At 45.3% G+C, this 18,015-nt stretch overlaps 1 protein-coding gene and 1 long non-coding RNA gene across 3 annotated transcripts in view; one reads left to right on the top strand and one right to left on the bottom strand.

Moving 5' to 3' along the window:
• Positions 1 to 14,628, top strand: part of LOC149435902 (uncharacterized) — a 400,776-nt gene extending 386,148 nt beyond the window's left edge. The window contains exon 6 of the long non-coding RNA XR_016308350.1: positions 14,365 to 14,628. This is a non-coding gene — a long non-coding RNA (uncharacterized LOC149435902). The remainder of the gene's footprint in view (positions 1 to 14,364) is intronic.
• Positions 1 to 18,015, bottom strand: part of LOC149435901 (nuclear factor of activated T-cells, cytoplasmic 2-like) — a 133,582-nt gene that overhangs the window by 40,363 nt on the left and 75,204 nt on the right. The gene's annotated exons all lie outside the window — the stretch shown is intronic.

Here is an 18,015-nt window from a genome sequence, read left to right as displayed (position 1 = left end):
ATAAAATACAGATCTCCCATTCACAGCGAACCCACAGAGAACCTCTAATCCTTCACTATTCCAACATATAACATCATCGCTCCAACAACAACCTGAATGACTATCCTGGTCCATATACCAGCAGACAGCTACACTTCATCCCTCTACACCACGGATCAACAGACCTTCTACACAAAGGGCCAGTTTACTGTCCTTCATTATTTAGGGGGGCCGGACTGTGGCCTGTAAGAGTAAAAAAGGTCCTGATGTGGAAAAAACACTGACACCATCTTTGGTATCATTTGGAGGAATTGTGCCCTATCATTGGTGTCAGTGGGAGGAATTATGCCCCTTCAGTGGTGTCAGTGGGAGGAATTGTGCCCCATCATTGGTGTCAGTGGGAGGAATTATGCCCCTTCAGTGGTGTCAGTGGGAGGAATAGTGTCCCATCATTGGTGTCAGTGGGAGGAATAGTGTCCCATCATTGGTGTCAATGGGAGGAATAGTGCCCCATCATTGGTGTCAGTGGGAGGAATTATGCCCCTTCAGTGGTGTCAGTGGGAGGAATAGTGTCCCATCATTGGTGTCAGTGGGAGGAATAGTGTCCCATCATTGGTGTCAGTGGGAGGAATAGTGTCCCATCATTGGTGTCAGTGGGAGGAATAGTGCCCCATCATTGGTGTCAGTGGGAGGAATAGTGTCCCATCATTGGTGTCAGTGGGAGGAATAGTGCCCCATCATTGGTGTCAGTGGGAGGAATTATGCCCCTTCAGTGGTGTCAGTGGGAGGAATTGTGCCCCTTCAGTGGTGTCAGTGGGAGGAATTGTGCCCCTTCAGTGGTGTCATTCAGCCCATTGTGAGCGTCATTGAGAGAAACTGTGTCCCATTGTTGGTGTCAATGGCAGGAATTGTGCCCCTTCAATGGTGTCAGTGGGGGGAATTATGCCCCAATGTTGCTATCAGTGCATGAAAAAGTGCCCAAAGGGCTGGATTAATGCAAGCAAAGGGCAACATCTGGCCCTGGGCTGCAGTTTGGAGACCACATACAACCCGTACAATGCCACTATGTATACTGCATTCTTATAAACACACACAGGGAAAACAATAAGGAAAATAAATATGTCTATACGTAATCAAATACTGTGATCTGAAATTTAAAAAAAAAAAAACTCTTTGAATCATCAAGAGTCACATTGGGCTCAGCCAGGGAAGAGGTGCAGCCTTGTCTGAAGACAGCAGAAATCGAAGCATACAGGACAAAGCCACACACATGAAATCACATCCCCAATCACTTATGAAAGGGTTTTCTGATACTAGAAGAGTACTACAACCAATCAGACGCAGAGATTATTCTAACAGTTTTTTCCCAGAATAGGTTCAATTCTGATTGATTGCGGCAGGATAAGACAGCCCATACATTAGGCTTTTTTTTATGGTGATACCCCACTGTTGTATTCTGACAGCGGAGAGCCTTCCCTGCCCTCAAACCACAATGATGTAGCCGGCAGTGCTGATCGTTTGGGAACAAACTGATTATACACAAGCTGATCAACAGATCGATGTGTATACCACCAGCCTGCCCATACACAGAATGACAATCGGATGTCCCTGCTGAACCAAACTTTGATCCATGTATTGCCGGTTTAAGAAAGACAATCTGTGAACTTCTCGTGATCCAAACCAACAACAGAACTTTGCAGTCATGTTTGATCGTGCTTAGCTAGTATTCTATGAGCAGGGAGGGGGTTCCTCACCTTAAAGGCATACTTCACCTTTACAGGTAAGGGGCACCTGAAGACAAAACAAACTGAGCAGCTTTAACCAAAGTTGAATAATGCCCTTGCTATAGGTGTAGGCCATTTACATTACCTATGACGCCTGACTGAAAGACTCCCAGATAGTGTTTCCCTGTCCTGCCTTGTTACTAAGACGTTGCTAAGAGACTCATAGCTGTTACTGTTCACCACCACCCTCACAGGAGTGAGCTCTCTAATGCTAGGCTCAGAGATACTGCACTGGGGAGAAAATGTACATGTGAGGGGGAGTTGAACCAGAGAAACAGCTCACTTCTGTGGGGGTGAACAGAAACAGCTGTGAGTGTCTTAGCAACGTCCTAGCAATAGGCCAGGATGAGGGGGAAGCAATCTTTGGGGGGATTTCAGCCAAGGGCACCATTCAACTTTGGTCACGGTAGCACAGTTTGTTTTTATCTACAAATGCCCCTTACCTGCATAGGCAGTCATTCGGTAAAGGTGAACTATACCTTTTACGGCTACAGTATGAATGGAGCCTCATCATCTGCCAGAGCTGAAAACAGGTCCCACCTGCTCCAAAAACAAGACCCCCTTATACAAGTGTAGAATGTGGGAGCCACTGTGGTCTGTAGGTGGTGGTGGAGGTAGTCTTAGCTCAGGGTTGGTAATACGGGTAGTGTGGGGCTGTGTGATCCTGGCTGAGTGATAAAGTACATATATAAACATGGTGCCTACATTGCAATAAAACCCAATGTACACGAGTACACCATTACTATTGCTTGCCCATTGCAAAGTTACTGTTTGTTAAGCTGTAAGGCATGTTCCCCTTCATAACAACTCCAGCTGATGCCCCATTTCATCACTGAAACTGGCACCTTTATATATCACAAACAGTTTGGGGGGGGGGGGGAGGGGAAGAAACGGCTCAAGAATACACACAAATGCAACTAAAGAAATATTATTTTGTCTGAGTGTTGAAAAAGTGAACATTGCAGTTTTTCCACTGATGGACACCAGCCTATCCTGGTGTTTGAAAAGTACCCAGAAACCGCAAATAATCCGAAATTTCATAGTAGACATTTCTTCAACTGTTCTCAGCTGTGTGCCAGAGAATGGCAATGTTCTCTATTACAGTGCCCCCCCCCCCCCCCCTGTAGTTAAGTGATAGAACTCACAACCCTGATATTACCCACACATCAGATCTCGCCTGTAAGTGGGCAGCCTGTGACTTGGCACCTACCACCATGTCTGTGTACAGACTGTTTTCCACCAAACCACAAAGCCCAGGGCTTAGTACACATTTGAAAGGTGTGAAAAATGTTGAGTATGTCAGCTTCCCAGAACATTACAAAGTTATTCAAGACAAATAATGTTGTATTAATTGCCATTGTGGTTTTGTTACAATTCAGCGCTTCTTGGTAATACTTTTTTCTTGCTCTGTATCTGATTAAACCGTGGTAGGAAGCGAGTATACAGAGAGCTCAGATCTCACAGGTTTAGTATATTAAATGCCTATACCACCCAAAAGTGATGTTTCCATTCGGCACGGCTCACTGGCAAGCTGCATCTTAGTTTTGGCTGAAGCGGATCTTCATTTTATTTGATATCAGCATTAGTAATATTTATATTATGGAGCCTCAGCAGTAACCACTTCTGTCATGTTATGGAAAAGGCGGCGAGGGATTTGCTGTAAACTATTTTATGTAAAAAGAAATAATAAAAAAGGTAAACTATTTATTCAACTAAAGATCTGTATGTGGTGACAATGAATGGGGAGGGGGGGATTTACAGAGTGGGGTGAGGGTGCATCATTTTCACTTCTAGGACATTCATGGCAGCTACAGGAAATGATGAGTCTAATGGTCCACACTACATGACTTGTGCTTCATCTAAATGTGTTTTCTGCAAGTTTTACATCATGATAGGATTTCAGAAGAATTCTGGTCCTAAAACAAAGAGCAATCGGTAATGTGCACAGAGGATAAAGCACACTGGGAGCTTGCTGCATTATTCTATATCTTCTCTGTATGAGAAGACAGTCCTGTGATCTGTGAAACCCCTCACTGCACTATACATGAATGACTCAATTCCCGTGACATCAGACACATAGAAGATAAAAGAAAAAGCCGTAAATGTGTTCAAACTCACATGTCATACTGTTCTCTTTAAGTTTTGGCTGCATCCTCCGTTTCTTTGAAACCAACAAAAGATCCAACTACATAAATCCTGGATAACGGGAGCGGTCCGGGAGCCAGAGGACACTTTTATAGGATCGCTTCCAAACTGCCACTTCTTCCTATAGCCAGTCATAGATGGTTCGAATCTTGGCCAGTTCAGCTGGGACCATCTATGGGCAGATTGGTTGTACCCAATTCAATTGTTGTATGACTTGGGTACAACCAGCATGTCAGATCTTCCATGCAATTATTGCCAGCAGCTAAAGCCGCTAGCAATAACCACTGTGTTCCCCCCACCTAGAAGAACACAATGGCTTCAAGGGAGGGATTTCTCTATCCACACTGGCTGTATTGATTGTGGAAACAACCTGTGGTTGCAGAAAAGAAAATTGCATCGTCTATGGCTGGCATATGTCACCTCTGAGGTCACAGGCACAGTGCCTTGATGGTTCTGATAGGAACTGGAGGGGGGGGGGGGTAGAGGTATTTATTTATTTATTACATAGTACTAATATAGCGCTGTCAATTTACGCAGCTCTTTACATATATATTGTACATTCACATCAGTCCCTAACCCTCAAGGGGGGTACAATCTAAGGTCCCTCACCCTCAAGGGGGGTACAATCTAAGGTCCCTAACCCTCAAGGGGCGTACAATCTAAGGTCCCTAACCCTCAAGGGGCGTACAATCTAAGGTCCCTAACCCTCAAGGGGTGTACAATCTAAGGTCCCTAACCCTCAAGGGGCGTACAATCTAAGGTCCCTAACTCACATTCATACATACACATACTAGGGACAATTTAGACAGGAGCCAATTCACCTACCAGCATGTCTTTGGAGTGTGAGAGGAAACCGGAGTACCCGGAGGAAACCCACGCAGGCACAGGGAGAGCATGCAAACTCCAGCCAATCATTTTGCTCTATTTGAGTCCATTTGCAGCTTGCAATGGAGAAAGGGGATGTACCTGAGCTAATTAACATGGTCTTGCTTCTCCCTTCTGTAATATTAAAGTGTATACTGATGTCAGTTTAGTGGGGGGGGGGGGGCAGTAAAATGTGATATATTATTATGGCAATTACAATACTAAAGTGAAGGTCCAGGTGGTGACAGGAAAAGATGTCATTATTTGAATAACCATCATACATTTGTAGCCAGTGCCGAGACTCCTGAAAACGATATGTAAATATTCTGCAAAATGTTATCACAAGGTGTCCTCATAGTAACCAGCACTGCCCTCCATAGTACCAGACGTATCCCTGGCATTTACACTGAGATCACAAGGTGAAGAATACCTCAAATGATCATAAAAGACAGCGGATGTAAAATACAGATTTATTTATATGGGAAATATTAATTTGAAAACATTACCCATAAAGTAGAATCTAATCACCTCAAATGAGTTACTTGTTGTTCCTGTACAATGGTTCAGATTTGTGAGTTTGTTTCTGGGACACATTCTCAGCACGGACTGATGGTTTTGCAGGTTTAAGTACAGCAGAAAAAGAATGACAGTTGGTGCTCTAGACTGAGACAAGTACACACTATAGAGGTATGATTTGTTCATATTTAATGTCGGAGGTTTACAACCACTTTAATGTATAGAATGTATTAAGGTAAAACAACTTCTGCCTTTAGAACCACTGTCAAGATATGCTTTTGGTTACCCAGTATATACACAGTGCCTACTTAAAGGAGACGTACAGCCAAAGCTCTTTTAGCTGTAATTCTCCTCTGGATCACAGAAGTGCAGTTTGTTTGGGATCCACCCCAGAGTCGGGAGCGGCAACCTGCCTCGGCCTCTCAGCGGTCTGCCGAGCTCCAGTGAGCGCGGTGGGGGGGGGGCAGATCAGACAGCGGTGACTGATAGTCACCACACCCTGCTCACAGTGGTGGTGAGAACTCAGCAATTGGTGGTCATGTGATTGCTGAGTTCTCACACTTAGAGCCGGTGGATGACAGATGCAGCATCAGATCGGTGCTGCATCCACCTTGGTAAATATGATTTGAAAAATAAAAATGCCATACTTCTCTGTAAGATCTTACCTATAATAAACAAAGTCGGGCTTCCGCTTTTTTAAATCAATATAACAGAAGGAAAGCGAGGACTGGTTGCTGTAAGGACTGTTTTTTCTTCCTTTATAGGACTAATACAGCAGCCTTTTCTTATCACAACGTGTAAAATGTTTGTGAAATTGTTTTATTACCTTTCACATTCACATGTACTGAAGCATCTTTGCACTAAAGTCAGCAACCCCTAAGGCTCCATGCACACTGGGGGGGGCGCTTTAACCATTAGCCGCCCGGCCAATGGCCGTTTGGCGGCTTCAGATGTGTCTCTCCACTCCGGGTGCACGCCATTTGGTGTGCTCCCGCACATGCGCCATTTGCGCTAATGCAGAGCGGCGCAGCAGTGCGATCTCTCACCGGCCGTGCACCTCGGACACGGCCGATGACAGATCCGAGTACCGGCTCCCGTTGCTGGTACCATGTGACCTGCTGTGACCAATCACAGCAGGTCACATGACAGTTGTATACAATGGATGGCTTCATTCATGATGCCATCCATTGTATACTAGTGCCTAGCTGTGAATGGTCACAGCTAATCACATGCACATGTCATGTGATTAGCTGTGACCAAATCACAGCTAAGCACAAAAAAAAAAAAAAAAAAAAAAAAGCTGAATGAATCGATTTAATTCAGGTAAATGCTTGCTTATAGCAAAGTAATTCTTTGCTATAAGCAAATTGTGTAAAAAAAAAAAAAAAAACACTGATTACTTCCCCAAAGTAGTACAGTGTTACTATGGTAACATTGTACTACTTTGGTCATAGTAAAATATGAAAAAAAAATCTTAAAAAAAATAAAAAAAAATGTAATAAAAAATTAAATATAATAATAAAAAAAAAAAAAAATATATATATATATATATATATATATATATATATTTTTTTTTTCATACTGTCACCAGTCATTGTCCCTGTTCACCGCCATGCCAGTTATATGATGACGCTGTACTGCACTGGTGACAGTATGTAAAAAAAAAAATTGTGAAAATAATTTTTTTAATTTTTTAATTTTCCGAAAAATTATGACAAAAAAATACAACTTCAAAAAACTCGCCATGCCTCTTATGAAGTACGTCGGACTGTCTACTCTGCAAAAAGGGGTCATTTGGGGGATATCTGTACTATTCTGACATTCTTGGACCTCAAGAAATTAGATTGACCGTCAGTACTTCAGGATTGATCAATATTCAGATCTATACCATAGTTTGTGAACTCTATAACTTTCCTACAAACTAAAAAATACATCCTAATTTGGGTTATTTTCACCAAAGACATGTAGCAGAATACATCTTGGCCTAAATTTATGAAGAACAATTATTTATTTGTAAACTTTTATAACAGAAATAAAGAAAAATGTGTTTTTTTTTCAAAATTTTTGGTCTTTTTTTGATAATTTAGCAAAAAATAAAAACCCCAGCGATGATTAAATACCACCAAAAGAAAGCTCTAGTTGTGTGAAGAAAATGATAAAATTTTAGTTTGGGTACAGTGTTGTATGACCGCGCAATTGTCATTCAAAGTGTGAGAGCGCTGAAACCTGAAAAATGGCCTGGGTAGGAAGGGGGAAAATTGCCCGGTATTGAAATGGTTAATAAAGCTGGTAACGTTAGCTGTGTAAAGTCACGTTAAAAACATGAGTTTTTTTAGTGTTTTTGCATTAGCGTTTAGTGGCGTTTTGCCATTTTTTTTAGCTTTTTTTGTCAAAAAACATCCAAAACGCCGGTTTGCTGCAAATTACCATGTTTTTCAGTGTTAGAGCGTTTTTACAGCTAAAAAATTTCTCTAGAAACCCACTAATTCTGGGTTTTGTTTTCCAGCCAAAAAAACGTTGATTGCAGTCTATATGTGTATGGATACATAGGATAACATGCTGGGGGGTTTACTGGCTGTAGAAAAAACGTCAAAAGCCATAAACAGCCGCTGTAAAAACGTCCCGTGTGCAGGAGGACTTAAGGTTAACAGCAGATGATAAAAGCAGCCAAAACAACAAATGACTGAACTGGCAATAAAAGGTCATAAAGCCAGAGATGATCCAGTGACAGCTATCAATACAAAGGTAAAGATAAAACTGGAGAGAATGACACGTATGCTGCCATTCATCTCACCGATCATTTATGAAGAAAGGTCCTAAGAAGGTATAAAGCTGCATTTACAGCAAGTATTACCATGGTATAATTAGTAACTATATCCCTCTTAAAAAGATCAATATAAAAATCTGACATCTAAAAAATTAAGAGAATAAATAAAATACAGAGTTTAAAAGAAAAAAAAACAAACCCGAAGAAGTAGCGGGATGAGACCATTACACAACGTATTCTTGGTGGGTTGTCTACACAGGAAATGCCGATTTGGAAGCCAACCCTTCGGCACGATACTTAAACCAAAAGCAGCCAAAGCTGCTGGAGCCGGTACATCTCCAGTGCCAACACAACACTGTTTCTGATTTATTCCTGAATGTGTTTGTTTAAAAACAGTCAAGATGATTGAAGACAGGACGGGCTTTTGTGGACTTTTACTCCCATGAAACTATCAGGGCTTATTTGTTAAACAGCAAATTGTGCAGATTGCTGCCTGGGAACAATGAACATTATCCGTCAAAATCAGCCAATTCCAAAGTAAAGACGGAAAACCATCCCAAATGCCCAATTTGCCCCCCAGTAACCGACCATCCTAAAACGCTGACAAGCAGCTCAGCCTATCGGATTGTATTAGTAGCGGTCCGGTCCAGTTTCCAGAATTCTTTTCTACAAAATTCTGCTGATTGATCACATTAGCGAGATTCATATTCGCCGCAGTGACAGGTTTTGTATTATACTACCCCCACATCAGCCAGTATTTATTACCAGGGAGATCACCTGCTCCACAGACAGAAAACAGAATGATACATAACACACGGAATGCTCAGACATAATGCAGTGCTCCATGTGGGAGATAGTCCCTATATATAAAGGTGGAAGTGTCAGGGATCCGCCTGTGTCAGGGACTGGTAGTCACCGAAGAACAATTCAATAACCGTTTTTGCTCTTTTGGATAGCGAGGATTAGAACCCCTGCTGAGTTATACTTCTGTGCAGGACTGCTTTGGAGAGATTTTCTCTAACTTCCTGTCCTGCTGACAATGGTTTTACCAGACAGGAAGTGAGGGGAAACCTGCAACAGGGACACAGACAGAAATAAACAGGGGTTCTAGTTTTCCTCTATTCTACCTAAGAAAATCGTTTTATTTCTGTCTGTGTTGCAGTTGGATAGCACCCCACCCCCACTTCTCCTCTGGTAAAATACTGTCATCAGGACAGGAAGTGAGGGGAAAATCTCCCTAACTCAGCATTTTTCAACTGGGGTGCCTTTAGGTTTCTTCATGGGTGCCTTTGGCAAAATGCCTAAAAATGGCCCACAAATTGTATACAAGGCAGCAAGTGGATGAAGCCTGCCTTCTAGTTACACAAAGCCCCAGGTTTTCATTGTGCACCATTACATCCTTCAAGGCGCTGGCGTCCTAACAACCAATGACGTCATCCATTGATAGGGAGGATGGTGGGTTCTTGTTTATCGCTCTCTGTCAGACTTAGGGCCACATTAGCTGAGTAAGGGAGAAGAGAAGCAATGGAATACTAGTCAGTACCAGTGTGCAAAGGTGTATCTGCTTTGGAAGAATAAATCACCTCTGTGATGGGTCGCGTGTCCTGCGTGTGTGTGTGCGATGGGTCGGGTGTCCTGCGTGTGTGTGTGCGATGGGTCGGGTGTCCTGCGTGTGTGGGTGCGATGGGTCGGGTGTCCTGCGTGTGTGTGTGCGATGGGTCGGGTGTCCTGCGTGTGTGGGTGCGATGGGGCGGGTGTCCTGCGTGTGTGTGTGCGATGGGTCGGGTGTCCTGCGTGTGTGTGTGCGATGGGTCGGGTGTCCTGCGTGTGTGTGTGCGATGGGTCGGGTGTCCTGCGTGTGTGTGTGCGATGGGTCGGGTGTCCTGCGTGTGTGGGTGCGATGGGGCGGGTGTCCTGCGTGTGTGTGTGTGCGATGGGTCGGGTGTCCTGCGTGTGGGTGCGATGGGTCGGGTGTCCTGCGTGTGTGGGTGCGATGGGGCGGGTGTCCTGCGTGTGTGGGTGCGATGGGGCGGGTGTCCTGCGTGTGTGGGTGCGATGGGGCGGGTGTCCTGCGTGTGTGTTTGCGATGGGTCGGGTGTCCTGCGTGTGTGTGTGCGATGGGGCGGGTGTCCTGCGTGTGCGGGTGCGATGGGGCGGGTGTCCTGCGTGTGCGGGTGCGATGGGTCGGGTGTCCTGCGTGTGCGGGTGCGATGGGGCGGGTGTCCTGCGTGTGCGGGTGCGATGGGGCGGGTGTCCTGCGTGTGCGGGTGCGATGGGGCGGGTGTCCTGCGTGTGCGTGTGCGATGGGTCGGGTGTCCTGCGTGTGCGGGTGCGATGGGTCGGGTGTCCTGCGTGTGCGGGTGCGATGGGTCGGGTGTCCTGCGTGTGCGGGTGCGATGGGTCGGGTGTCCTGCGTGTGCGGGTGCGATGGGTCGGGTGTCCTGCGTGTGCGGGTGCGATGGGTCGGGTGTCCTGCGTGTGCGGGTGCGATGGGTCGGGTGTCCTGCGTGTGCGGGTGCGATGGGTCGGGTGTCCTGCGTGTGCGGGTGCGATGGGTCGGGTGTCCTGCGTGTGCGGGTGCGATGGGTCGGGTGTCCTGCGTGTGCGGGTGCGATGGGTCGGGTGTCCTGCGTGTGCGGGTGCGATGGGTCGGGTGTCCTGCGTGTGCGGGTGCGATGGGTCGGGTGTCCTGCGTGTGTGGGTGCGATGGGTCGGGTGTCCTGCGTGTGCGGGTGCGATGGGTCGGGTGTCCTGCGTGTGCGGGTGCGATGGGTCGGGTGTCCTGCGTGTGCGGGTGCGATGGGTCGGGTGTCCTGCGTGTGCGGGTGCGATGGGGCGGGTGTCCTGCGTGTGCGGGTGCGATGGGTCGGGTGTCCTGCGTGTGCGGGTGCGATGGGGCGGGTGTCCTGCGTGTGCGGGTGCGATGGGGCGGGTGTCCTGCGTGTGCGTGTGCGATGGGTCGGGTGTCCTGCGTGTGCGGGTGCGATGGGTCGGGTGTCCTGCGTGTGCGGGTGCGATGGGTCGGGTGTCCTGCGTGTGCGGGTGCGATGGGTCGGGTGTCCTGCGTGTGCGGGTGCGATGGGTCGGGTGTCCAGCTCTGCTTATTATAGATTGTAATCAGCCTCATTCATCACAATTTCAAAATGAACGATCTTTGTTGACCATTGTATTTAATCGGATGCCAACTAGACTTTATGGTATACATGCCTGAAATGAAAGGAGGAATATAACATGGCTATGAGCGATGATCGGTGTTTTCAGACGTTGGTTCTTGCAAGTTACCATCCAGGGCCTCACTGGTGATCTGGAAAGCTCAGCAGGCATGGCAGCCCCAGCCCACATCGTCAAAGTTCCAAGTAAAGGACTAGGAGAGTCAACATTCACTGTTCCAGAAACAGAAGTGTAGCACAGTATAGACATGCCAAATGACTGAAGGCCACGGAACACAGATCGAGTCATTATACAACAGCTCTGCGTTATTTTTATTTTCAGAAGAAAGGGACTCTTATAATCTGCTGGAATGTTATGAAGCAGACATGACTCCGGGCCATCAGCTATCTTTACAGCAATCACAAACTTTTAATGCGCTTAACTGGCTCCATATTGGCAGTCCAAGGTTTGTGAGGGACAGATACAGAACGGTAAAGTAGTGGAAAATACGCAGCTAGATCTGCAGTTAATACTATGGGATCTAATGTTTCACCGAGAACAAAAGGGAATCTACAAGAGTACAAAGAAGCACAAGGAGCATGATGTAATCCAAGGTGGAGGTGCAGGAAGATCCCGAATAAAGGGAACATACAGGGTATGACCGGCGACCTCGTGTTTTCCTATCTCCCAGAAATATAATAACTGTCAGACAAGTCTGCAGTTATTATATTATCCCTGATTAGTAAGAATTGCACTGCTGATGGGGACACAGCAAAGACAGTACGGCAGTGGTGGCCAATCAGTTTGGTTCTAAAGCCATAAATGAGACCCCTTGTCCTCGAATGAGTTGCAGATGACATCATTAGTGATTTCCATAACCAGTTTAGGACACTGGAAGAATGATGTGTTATTGATCTACTTTTGATCAAGGGATCTTCTTAGGTACATTCCAGGCAAGTGCCTAACTACACTGGATAATGTACAGTATTATGGGAATTGTTTGCCCTGCCAAAGGATTTGTAATAAAGATAACTCTGCCAGACAACACAACCACGTCTCTGTTCTCCTCTGTAGTACGGCACAACTTGGTCACGATCGCTGGGACTAAACACACCGCCATCTGCATTATTGAAGTGGAGGTGAAGTCCAGGTCAGCCTGTAGGTACAATGAACATCACCTAAACCTGAGCTGCTTAGGAGATACTCACACAACATGCTGCTGGTGACGTCACCGGTGCGTGCACTCTGAAGAGTCGGCATAGTGTGATGGACCTTCAGACCTCTGTGCAGCAGCTGAGGGCTCCCGGGTACGGGAGTGACACCATCACAGCTCTGGCCATTTATACGTCTGGAGCCCGCAAACCCGTAAGGAAGAGCGGGTGAAGATGGCGGCACCATGAAGCCGTGACAGCGCGGCACTGGAGGGCTCCGTGTGTAGGTAAGTCTGCCTTAATGTACTAATATGCGGTGCTCACTAGTACATTATGACCTAAACCCGCATGAGGAGGGGCATTATTTTGTTTTTTTCCAGGCGGTATGTCTGAAGAGAGCATTATAATAACATCAGAATGGGAATGCTACAAAACATTGTACAGTCCCACAAATGAACACCGGAGGTATCTAACATGTACTATGTGACTAGAACACTGGAGGTATCTAACATGTACTATGTGACTAGAACACTGGAGGTATCTAACATGTACTATGTGACTAGAACACTGGAGGTATCTAACATGCCCATGTGACTAGAACACTGGAGGTATCTAACATGCCCATGTGACTAGAACACTTGAGGTATCTAACATGCACTATGTGACTAGAACACTGGAGGTATCTAACATGCCCATGTGACTAGAACACTGGAGGTATCTAACATGCCCATGTGACTAGAATACCGGAGGTATCTAACATGCCCATGTGACTAGAACACTGGAGGTATCTAACATGCCCATGTGACTAGAACACTGGAGGTATCTAACATGCCCATGTGACTAGAATACCGGAGGTATCTAACATGCCCATGTGACTAGAACACTGGAGGTATCTAACATGCCCATGTGACTAGAACACTGGAGGTATCTAACATGCCCATGTGACTAGAACAACGGAGGTATCTAAAATGCCCATGTGACTAGAATACCGGAGGTATCTAACATGCCCATGTGACTAGAACACTGGAGGTATCTAACATGCCCATGTGACTAGAACACTGGAGGTATCCAACATGCCCATGTGACTAGAACACTGGAGGTATCTAACATGCCCATGTGACTAGAACACTGGAGGTATCTAACATGCCCATGTGACTAGAGCACTGGAGGTATCTAACATGCCCATGTGACTAGAATACCGGAGGTATCTAACATGCCCATGTGACTAGAGCACTGGATGATTCCTCCACAAGAGGGACAATATTTACAAATATAAATAATACTTCCTGAGGGAGTATGAGGCTACATTTAAACCTATGCATTGTGATGGTGTGCACACCTTTTTGTGTATCATGTTTAGGGCAGCCCTATACATGAAGGTCACACCAAAGCCGTACAACCACCTTCTTTTTTTTTTAATTGCACCACACCAAAATGCAGGGTACTTTGTTAGTGTTATTATTATACAGTATTTATATAGCGCCAAAAGGTTTGCTCAGCGCTGTACATTATAGTGGGGGACAGAACATGAGACAAGACAGTAACAGAACAAAACACGAGGGGTTCAAGGGCCCTGCTCTTTGGAGCTTACAATCTAGGATGTGTTTGGGCTTGCAGTTTTGTGCACGCGTTACAAGATGTGTTGGGGTGCCATTAAGAATTAATAGCTTTGCTATGCATCTGCAAAATGAATGCTCAATATTTTTGCGGGAATGCAAGTTTTGCGCATGGTACAAATGTGAACCTAGTCTATACTGATGTATAAATGCTGTATCTTCCTGGCAGAACGTTTCTGTGTAGTATGGTCCATACACATACATGCAACAATTCTTCTAGCTTCTTCTAGAATGTCAGATATTCTAATAATAAAATCTACTATTAAAGATTTGAAAGGGGCGATTGCTAGCTGTTAGCCGCAGAAATATTCAGATAGAAAGGCTAATTTGGGGGTCTTGTATGTGTCGCAGAAATCTTGTGGTTTTAATTTTTTGCTCTTCTCCATTCTCAGAAAAATGTCTATAAGCAAGATGGCAAAGAATTTGAATCACAGCTCCCCGTTCCCATGGTCAAGAGACGCCAAAAGCCTGCTGGCAGAAGACAGGCACCAGCACTCTACAGTCTACATCTGAAGTGGTTACGATGCCCTGCGGGGCCACAACAAAGAAACAACAGTGTACCAGTCAATGTGCCGCTGTTTATGTGCTGCCCTGATAATATGTGGCCTGCAGCTGTGTGTGTCCTTATCTGTATTTAAATAGATCATTTCCTCAAATGTGCAATGAACCATCCAACTGTTTTTTTACCCAGTAAAGCCAACCATAGATGGATCGAATCTCGGGCCAGTTCAGCAGGGACCAGCCGTGATTTGATTCGTCTATGGACAGGTTGGTGAGGTGCGTGAGGTAATCTTCCCCGCTTTCGCTACTGTATTCTGACAGCCGCCAGTCTCCTCCAGCTGTCAGAATACGCTGCTCAGTGCTGGAGCCGATTTGCTGCAAGTGCTGATCAAACAAAAATATACCAACAGTCCCGTTCGAGAGAAGTAAATCATTAGATCAACCCCTCCCGAGCGGGAACGGCCATAGATGGATAAAAATTCAAGTGGTCTTTGCTGAACCGGTACTTATATAGCGCCGTCAATTTACGCAGCGCTTTACATATATATATTGTATATTCACATCAGTCCCTAACAGGGGTGGACTGACAACTCATGGGGCCCCTGGGCAATAGGGGATCATGGAGCTCCTGTGTCCTTGCCCAAACTCAAAAAAGCCTATGAAAAAGGTTCCAGGGGCATCTCATGGGGCCCCCTACTGACCCCGGGCCCTCGGGCGGTGTCCGAGTTTCCAAATGGTCAGTCCGCCCTTGGTCCCTAACCCTCAAGGGGTGTACAATCTAAGGTCCCTAACTCACATTCATATACAAGGGCACATTTAGACAGGATCCAATTAACCTACCAGCATGTCTTTTGAGTGTGGGAGGAAACCGGAGTACCCGGAGGAAACCCACGCAGACACAGGGAGAACATGCAAACTCCAGGCAGGAGGTGCCATGGCTGGGATTCGAACCAACGACCCAAGCACTGCCAGGCAGAAGTGCTAACCATTTAGCCATTGTGCTGCCCATCTATGGCCAGCTTTAGAGGTGAGTATAGTTTTCAGAAAAAAATTTCAAACTTGTATATCAATGTTACAGGAAAAAAAATACCGGAATAGAACATCAACAATAAAACTGTTATCTACTTAATTCTCCTAGATTGTAAGCTCGAAAGAGCAGGGCCCTCGATCCCCTCATGTTTTGCATTGTATTGGTATTGTTCTGTCACATGTTCTGTCTCCCTTTGTAATGTACAGCGCTGAGCGAACTATTGGCGCTTTATAAATACTGTATAATAATAATAATAATAATTCCCCAATTCTTGTAAGGAAATGCTGCAGTGCTGTGCAACGGTGTCCTCATGTGAGGTGTGGATCTCCAGCCTTTTCTCATTTGGCTGGTAGACCCAGACTCGGTGCTAGAGGTACAAGCAGGAGAGTTTATATTTGTTTTTATAAGATGTAATGCGGTATTTCACAGGGCGAGGAGCCCACGAGTCTAACAAACAAGGACACCATGCATTTTAAGGCAAGGTCTCCTTTAATTAGAAAAAAAATGAGTTAACCAGCGGATCCAGGAAGCTCATTCGGCTGCCTGACTGACAGGGTATAACTGCCATTTAATCCTGGTAGAGTCGTATCCTCCTTCCTCCTAAATGACAATGCCAGAATGTAGTAACGTTGATCCCGCTAACGATGCAACTTTAGTTTATGACGGATTTAATTACAACCTGACTGTGTGATAACACATTGTAATAACAGAAAATCCCCTCATGAATAACTGAAGCCACTTGTTGTGGCCCATCAGAACGATCCATCTGCTTCAGATGACACGCCAACATGTAACATGGAAAACACGGTGTGAAGTTTTCAGGCTACAAGCATTACAAATCAATGTCGTGTTAAATGTTCCAAAGGAAAATCAGGACCGTTAACCATGCAGTGGCTGAGAGAAGATCGCATTGCTGTGAAATGACAGACTTCCGTCAGTCCTACAAGCGGAGAGACGCACAGCGCCAAAGCTAACCTACGTCATAGAATGTCTGTATACGTGTAATTATATAGAAACCTTGGCTGTCTCATCAAAATGAACTCATTTATGTACTTCGAAAACAGACATTATCACTTTGGGACATCTGTGCAATCAGTACAATACAGCTACAGTCAGCCTGTCACACAAGTCATACTTCTCAGCAAAGCCACGCACCTTTAAAGACGGAAACTTATCTTTCTGGCCGTCTACACTGCTGAATGTCGCTTTGTTGCTGAGAAATCATTGCACGAACTTCACTGGAAGACTGACACTGAACTGCAAGGGACACGGGGTTGGGGGGGGGTGACACTGCCAGAAGGGTCAGGTTTCCAGTAGACTCGGAGGGACCGTGTCCTGGGGTGGATTCAGTAGTGCAAAAGAGGTAAGTATTCCATCCCCTCTTTAACCTTTTTAGCTGCCAGAGACCTTTTTGCGTTTACTTTAGGCCTGAAGTTTACATAAAACCCCCAAACATGATATCATTTCTGAAAGCAGACACCCTAGAGAATAAAATAGTGGTAGTTTCAATGTTTTTATGTCACACGATATTACCACAAAGGGCTAGGAAATGCAAAATTTCAGTAAAAAACACAACAAAGTGAATTATCAAATTCTTTGGTAAAATATAAAAGATGTAAATAGATACCCAACATATCAAACCTTACACTTGTGTGTGCCAATTAAATGGCAACAAACTTCAATACCCAAAATTTTCGATAGGTGACGCTTCAAAAGCCGCTATAGGTCAGTTCAGTGTTATGGAGGAGGTTATGTGCTAAAATTATTGCTCTCACTCCGTCATGTACAGCAATGTCACATGTGTATCATAATCAACGTTTTCATATGTAGGCGTTCACGATACATGTGTTTACATTCATACGTGTGTGTGTGGTTTACGTGCTTGGGTAACTTTCATTTCTTTCATGCGTAGGTGTTCACAATACGTGCTTACATTCATACATGCGTACATGTGGGGGGGTGCTTGGGTTAACTTTCATTTTTTGCAATTACATTTTTTTTTTTGGCTACAATTTTTTATTACATAGGGGACAAAAAGTCCACTATGATGATTTTTTGGTGACAGGTTCTCTTTATTAAGACATGCAGGGTATAGAAGACCCCCGATGTCTCCTCTGTAAGCAATGCAATGCAGGTCGCATTGCAATACATTCATTCTCAGCTATGCTAGCCGGGGAAAGTGATATGGAGACCTGGAAGTGACGTCATACCTGTCGCTTTCCGTGTCACACCGGGGGTGTGTGCCCAAATTCTTCCACCTGCCTGGCAGGAGTCTGCTAGTCAGTTTTACACACAATCTCGCTTGCTGCAGCCATTGGATTGTGTGTAAAAACACTCCGCTGTGTGCAACCCCCCCCCCCCCACTGGCAGCAAATGGGTTAAGCCAGCCATGGATAGATGGAATATCAGCAGATTCAGCAAGGACTGCCCGAGATTCAATCCATATATGGGCAGACTTTTTGTACCCAAATTGATCCCTTGAATGACTTAGGAACAACCAGCCTGTAGGATT

This window comes from Staurois parvus, unplaced genomic scaffold (genome assembly GCF_062004578.1).
Source record: "Staurois parvus isolate SC_StPar_1 unplaced genomic scaffold, SC_StPar_1.0 ptg001451l, whole genome shotgun sequence".
In the NCBI taxonomy this organism is placed as follows: Eukaryota; Metazoa; Chordata; class Amphibia; order Anura; family Ranidae; genus Staurois; species Staurois parvus.
This window is presented reverse-complemented; position numbering and strand designations above follow the sequence as displayed.